This window comes from Mesitornis unicolor, unplaced genomic scaffold (assembly GCF_000695765.1).
Source record: "Mesitornis unicolor isolate BGI_N332 unplaced genomic scaffold, ASM69576v1 scaffold1626, whole genome shotgun sequence".
Classification (NCBI taxonomy): Eukaryota; Metazoa; Chordata; class Aves; order Mesitornithiformes; family Mesitornithidae; genus Mesitornis; species Mesitornis unicolor.
This window is the reverse complement of record NW_010190037.1, coordinates 45,857-52,819: the sequence shown is the minus strand read 5'-3', so window position 1 is coordinate 52,819 and position 6,963 is coordinate 45,857.

Below are 6,963 nucleotides of genomic sequence, written 5' to 3'. Positions count from 1 at the left end.
AAAGAGTGGGCAGGCTGAGTCAGGTGTGTTGGTATCTTGCAGGAGGATATGGTGCTTGAAAGAAGCAGTGACACATGGAAACTGCCTACAATGGCACCGGCTGGATTGAGGCGAGAGATAGAAAAAGTATAAAAAAAATTATTACAAGCAACAGTTGTAGGCCTGCAGGGCAGAAAGGGAAGGGAGAGCAGGAAGCGTTGCAATAGATAAGGACTGCAAGTGAAAAGGCAAGGACACAGCACTGGGAATGGCAATTACTTGGACTGCGACAGGGAAGGAGCTCAAAGGATGCTACTGGGGACTGCGGGTGGGTGGAAGCAACATCAAGCTGCTTCCTTCCAGGTCCACAAGCCAACAGGCAGGCATCCCTCACAGCCCCCTTCTCCCACCCATTGCCTTCCAAAACATTCTTTTGCAGAAAAAATTTCTTCATGTCTGGTTTCAGTGCAAATAAATAAGCTTTCAGTTAAAGGCTTGAGGAAACAACACTCATTTCTTTGAGAATGACTTTTCGCAGAAGGGGGGGAAATCCACAGTAATTTTACTTCTAGGAAAGTTTTTCTATGGCCTTTTTGGCATCCCTTGCTGAAACATGAATGTACTCTGCAGGGAGGAGCTTTCCAATCAAGGCTCCTCTTGGCTCCAAATTAAGTTGTAATTAAAAAAACCTGAATGACAGCGCTATCCATGAAAATCTCTTGTACATTTTCACTTGAGCATTGCTACAGTACTGTGTCAAGGGCTTTTGCATGATCCATGTACCTAGCACTGATAAACGTTAGCAAGGAAGCAGTGGTTTTGTACTGATATTTCATTGTGAAATTCTACATTTGCAACTCTTTTTGGCAGTAGGTGGTATGCTCAGCTCTGAAACTAATATATTATTTTGAACTGTAGTACAAAACATAGTATAAATTAAAGCATGGCTACACTTAAAGCCAAGCTACAGCATGGCCCTGACAGGCCACAGACCATCTCACTTTCCACCCTGAATAGGAGCGTCCAAGAGTCTGTGTATGTGATGGTAGTTGGTCATAATACCTGGCTTTTGAAAAAGCAAAAAAAGTGAGATCATTGGTAATTTCATTTTTGCAAAAATTTCAGCCTGTGTCTGTGGTAATGGAAGCGGTTTGTTTTGTGGTTAGAAGTTACATGGTGGCATGGGCTGTCTGAAAATCGAGGCCTGGAGAGGCAGAAGCGAGTAGGCCTCTGTGTCCATCCCATACTACTTGCAGCCCTATTTAATCTTTATTTTCCTTATTCCTCCACCTTTGACCCATTGTTAGGTCAAACCTGGGAGAAATAGCAGCAGCGTAGCTGAGCTTCTTCTTCCATCTGTGTCTAAAAAGCAGGGGGGAAGGCCTGGAGCCATGTGGTTCCCCTGAGAAAGTCCAGTACTGCTGAGCCAGCTTCCCATGCAGGCGGTCTGGTTGTCACCAAATGTATTTTCATCAGTAACCTGTGAGAACCTCACAGCCTTGTAATGAAATTGGCAGAAGGGACAAAGACTTGTGTGTTGGAAGAAAGAAAAGCAAAGGAAAAAAGGCAAAGGCAAGTGGGTGGTATGGAGGGGCTGGGCTTGCTGGGTGCGAAGCCATGGATATTCAGGACACCCTTCTCTGTCCCAGGAAGCAGAAACTCTTCACAGAGACATGTGGACCATGTTAGATGCTTAGTATATATAGGTTGTTGCAGTGATTTAGTGCCCAAAGTGGTGCACAGGCGCTGTGCTGTACAGACACCGGGTGGTGGTACTGAGAGCTGCCATCCAGACCAGGATCCCTTAGACTTAAAGATAATAATACAGATTTTTTGTCAAAAGGATACACTTTACCAGCCCAGGGTAATTTAAATGCTGGGTTTGGCATGAATGATGGCTTACAAACATCTAAAGTGTTCCTAATACTTGGTTTTACAGTCATCTTAATGTGAAGGCTTTGACTATGAGATTCGTACGCGGCTACTGCCATCAGAGGGTACCGAGTGTGTCTAAGCCGTTTCCGAAGCTTATCGTAAGTTCCCATAGGAAGAGATATGAATGCCACAAAAATATTACACTTCAAGCCAAGAGATTTAGGAGGCATGTGAACCACACCGAGGAGCTGCAAGTGGAATATTCGGTTGTCAAAATAATGCTGCGATGGCAGCCGCCGCGCTCCTTGCTTTAACATGTCAGAGCCCGAGTGACAGCAGACGTCAGCGCCATGTGCTGGGGGGGTGGCGGCTTCCCAAAGGCAAACTAGAAGAAAGCCCTTCTAATTTCAGTTGATTGCTTTTCAAATGCGGCTCATTCAGATCCTCTTCGTCGCATGAGCTCATTAGGGCACAGCTAGAGGAGGAGGTAAGGGGAAATTAATAACGCAGAAGGTGCCGATCGCAAGGGGATATTGTGTAGGTACTGGAAAGGCAGTGATCTTCTGAGCCAGGAAAATTTATTTCAAAATAAACAACAGGATATTTCTGTTACAAGTCAAAAACACGAGTAAGTATTAAAAGCTGCATGAATTCTGTATTGCTTCATGCCTGTACCATCACAGTGCAGCCTAATAAAGTGGGTTGGAAGCTCCACCGACTACCAGGGGTGGCCCCATGTGACAGTCTCTGAAAAAAAAAGAGTCTGAGAAGGTATTTTTCATTTACAGGCAGTTGGGGATTTGTGTCAGTTCTGGCCTCATATCACTGCATCTTGAAAAGAGAAAATAATTATTCCCATATATAAGTAAAATGCCCTAAAAATTGCTATCTTATAATGACTGATTGTTGCTCACTAAAATCCACACCTGTGTAGAAAACCTAAAAAAAAAAAAAAAAAAGTGGCAAAGAGGAAAACCCAGCTCCTCTTCCCTGGCACAACTCTGCTTTCCCACAACATCAATAACCTGAGCTAGGTCTTTGCCGAGTCCTTCACGCTTCTCCAGCACAGAAACTAGTTTCTTGGCAGAGATTGAAGTCCCGAGGAAAACGTGAGCTGCATCGCACTCAGGGGCAGTGAGAGGCTGGGGCTCTCGTGTCTGGTCCATCGCTGCCTCGTGGCTTTGCAGGATGAGAGCTGTACACTAGGGGTGATTTCTAGCAGCATCACTTCGTACCAGCTCCTTCTGGTAAGGAGCCCAAGTCAGTGAAGCTGTTCACCATCCTCTACCACCCCCAAACCCAGACACAATAAACAACCAACAATTTTGGAACTTAAATTTCTTTCTGAGATTAATTCAATTAAGAAGTTTGGTTTCAAATTTCTAATTAAAATACTCTAAATTGTTGGGGTTCTTTTTGGTCTGGGAAAATAGAACTGATTTGTTTCACTACTGACAAGCCAGAAGTTTGCAGCAGTGCATAATGAGATATTTCACAATCAACTTTTGATTCAATTAACTTGGGGGAGGGGGAAAAAGCAAAGTTATTATGCCAAAGGCAAACATTTCTAAAAGTTATGATCTAACCCTCAGAAGTGCTTGGGAAGATAAAGTGACAAATTTGTTGAATAAATTGTTCTTGGTAGCCAGGTTCAGGTTTGGCCTGTTGCAGTCACACAGTGTATTACAATGAGAATAGTGAAAATACAGCCAGGCATTAATTAATTTTTGCTATTTTAAGGGTGGGAAGTGCCTGTGGGGATGAACCCATCATGGTGCTTTGAGGCTGACCATGCTCAAGAGGGGCTGGGGGACCATGGCCCTGTTGCATGAAGAGCTGCAGCAGTTGAAAATATGAAAGGCCCAATTTTAAGGTGATGATGCCTACACCAGGTTTGAGTAGGAAGAGCAAATCCTCACTGAAAGTCACGGCATGCAGTCGTGGGGGAGCGTGTTGTATCTGCCCAGGGCTGCCATAGCTGCCAAACTCACCCCAAATCTGCAGTGAGGATGGGGGCTGTGAAGACATGAACACCTTCCCGGAGGCAGAGACCCAGGGCTGTGCTGCAGGTCCTCAGGGTACCCTGGGTTGTAAGGGCTGTGCGAGGAAGGTGGCAGCTGTGGCCTTGTGGCTGGGCCCTCTCCCCCTCAAGGGATGACTGCACCCGTGGCTCTGTGTGTCTGTGTGTGTGTGTGTGCATGCAAAGCTTTGGAAATTTCCATTTTAATAAAAGCAACCTTGGAGGAGCATGAGCAATAACCTGTCTGCTCTTTGGCGCTGACAGTTCGCTCGTCCTGTAAAATGAGATTTTGCTACCCCAGCGCAACGATCTTGTTATCAACTCCAGCTTACATCAGTGTGCTTTATTAGAAGACAGCAGAAATAATTCTTTAGACATTAAGCAACGCCTAGCTCCTGCTTTTATCAGGCTGGCTGAAGTGATTAAATCAGAACCCAAAAGTAAGCCAAACAAACTGATGGATCTCTGGGCTCAGATATTGGGTCCATCTGCAGATGTTTTGAAGTCTGGTGACAGAGTAGAAATTAGGTCTTTGTGCTGCTATTCTCACTTCTGCCGTGGGACTGATGAGGCTGGTGTAGCTTGAGGATCAGCACAGCCTATGGGAAATCTTGGGTTGCTGCTGGGCATGGCTGGTGGCTGCTTCAGGAGCGTGTGGCAGGGCATGTTCGCTGGCATCTTCCTTCCTTCAGCGAGTGCTGGCTCCCAGCATTGCTGGGAGAAGAAGACATAATGATTCATTTGAACCAGGACCTTAACATTTAACTCCTTTCTCCTTCTCCCAGAGTACAAATTTTTAGCCAAAACCCAAGCAGATGTACTCCAGAGAAGGAGGTAATCTGCAGATGTTGACTGTTCCTAGCTCTAACCTCGTCTAAGGGCCAGTGACAACTACTCGGGTCATTGCCAGGTTTCTGGGTGGACTCCTCTTACTTACAGCTTTGGGTTTTAATATTACACCACCTCACTGTTGGCCAAGTATCTACGGAGTTGCGAATGGTCCCCTGAGCTGCCATAAGAGAAAGATATTTGATGCACAACAGCAATTATTTCCCAAATATTGATGCCCTCTGGGCTTGTGGGATCTCCTCTCAATAACTCAGCCTCCTGCTATCTAGGACAGCGCTGTACATAGGAGGATGCATGGTAAACGGCACAGGGAGGTGATTTTTCCTTTCCAAATATTGATGCTAAACTGCGTATACCACATAAATGAACAAAACTGTGGGTCTGTCTGGGGGCGGTGTGAACAGATTCTCCGCAGGTTTTCATTTTGGAGAGTGATGCTAGCCCCTGTCCTAACTTCACCCCTTACAAATTACCCTGTGCCAGGGCAGCACTGAGCCCATGTTGAACTGAAACGGCTGGGGTTTGGTTTAAAGCTCGCAGAACATGTCTCCAGGGGAAATTAAATAAGCAAATTAACAGCAGCATCTTTTATTTTCATAAAGCACTTAATAGCACTAGATGCATTTTTTTATTATTATTCTTGGCAGTCTAAACTTAGCTTTCCATATGAAATGACACTTGGAAATCTCATTTTTAGTGGATTGCAGAGGGAGAAGAGCATGGAGCAGACACACTGAGTTTATTTTCTTTTGATCAACTTGCGCAGCTCTGGTGATGCCAATTATTCTTGGTTTCCAGAACTGCAGAGAAAACCAGGAAAAACCCCATTGACCTTGCAGCTCAGCTCTGTTTGCACAGCAGCACTTACCGCTGGTATGGAGCCAGGACAGGGCTTTGCCAGGTATTGCAGGGCCACAGCAGGGTTTGCACCCCAGCCTGTGTGGAGGGCGTTGCTGCAGGATTAGCATTCACCAGGACACTGCAAGCCCGGAGAAGCTGACTCAGTGTGTAGCTGTCTGACAGAGTATCTGGGGTTTCGTTTTCCTTAAAACACCTCTTGAAAACAGAGTTGTGATCGTCGACTTGAAATGGCAAAACAGTTGTGAGGCTGCTCGTCCCTCCTGTGGAGATGGGTGGACTCCTCTTACTCACAGCTTTGGGTTTTACTATTACACCACCTCACTGTTGGCCCTCTTTGCCCAGGGACCAGCAGAAGGTACCAAAACACCACAGCCCCACTGCTCTCGGCTTGCTCTGTGGCGAGGAGGCTTTGTACCTCCTTTCCTCCTAGGGGTTTGGAAATGGTGCTGTGTATAGAGAGGAAAAAGAATGCAGAGGGTGTTGCCTTCCTTACAAAGTCATTGTTCCAGCTGAACAATTTTAGCTGTTGATATGAAATCTTTATTTCAATAAACTTACAGCTAAATGTCAAACTATAGCCATTCTGCCTGTAACTGTACCTTTGAAGGCACGATTACTAATATTACTGTCATTATTTTATACGACTTTTGCAATGTGAACAGTTCATTTCTCCCTTTAAGTCCAGAAGGAAAACTTCTGCGCTTAACTTAAAAAAAATTGTTTTTCACTAAACATGAAAGAGCAATGAAAAATTTGAGGCACACACAGGGCAAATATTTTATTAATGCTCTGAACACCAAAACGCAGTGGGATAGCAGACATAGGTCTATGCTTTTATTCCGCTTTTGTGTTCCCTGGGATAAAACTGTTCCTAACAGGGCTGTGGAGGCTACGCACAATTTGGAAAATGCCTCCCATTGCTTAAGCCCTGGAAAGTAAGGGATAAGCAAAATCTCAGCTGCTGGCAAGCAAATGAGCTAAAAAGCGAAGTAATCTCTATCAGTAGGCTTCTATAGGCAATCTGTAAATGATACTATACATTGCTGTGTGCCACACACCGAGACAACTATTTCCAATTTGTCAACAGTCCCATTTCTTGTAATCAGTGGCAGGGCTTTATTTTTTCACCAGGACTGTTAATTAACGACGATAGAGCTCTGTCTCTAAATGCTCCCGGGGTCCTGGTGTCCGTGCGGGGTACGGACCAGGGTCTAAACTGGTCCCTCTGCGGGCAGCCGAGGTTATGGTGTTTCCTGCTCCTTTCTCAGGCAGCAAAATCCTCCCCCGCGCCGCCGCGTCGCGACCCGGGGGTGGGACGGAGGCAGAACCCGGGACGGTGTTGGGCCGGGAGCGCGTCCCCCAGCGCCGCAGAGGCACCG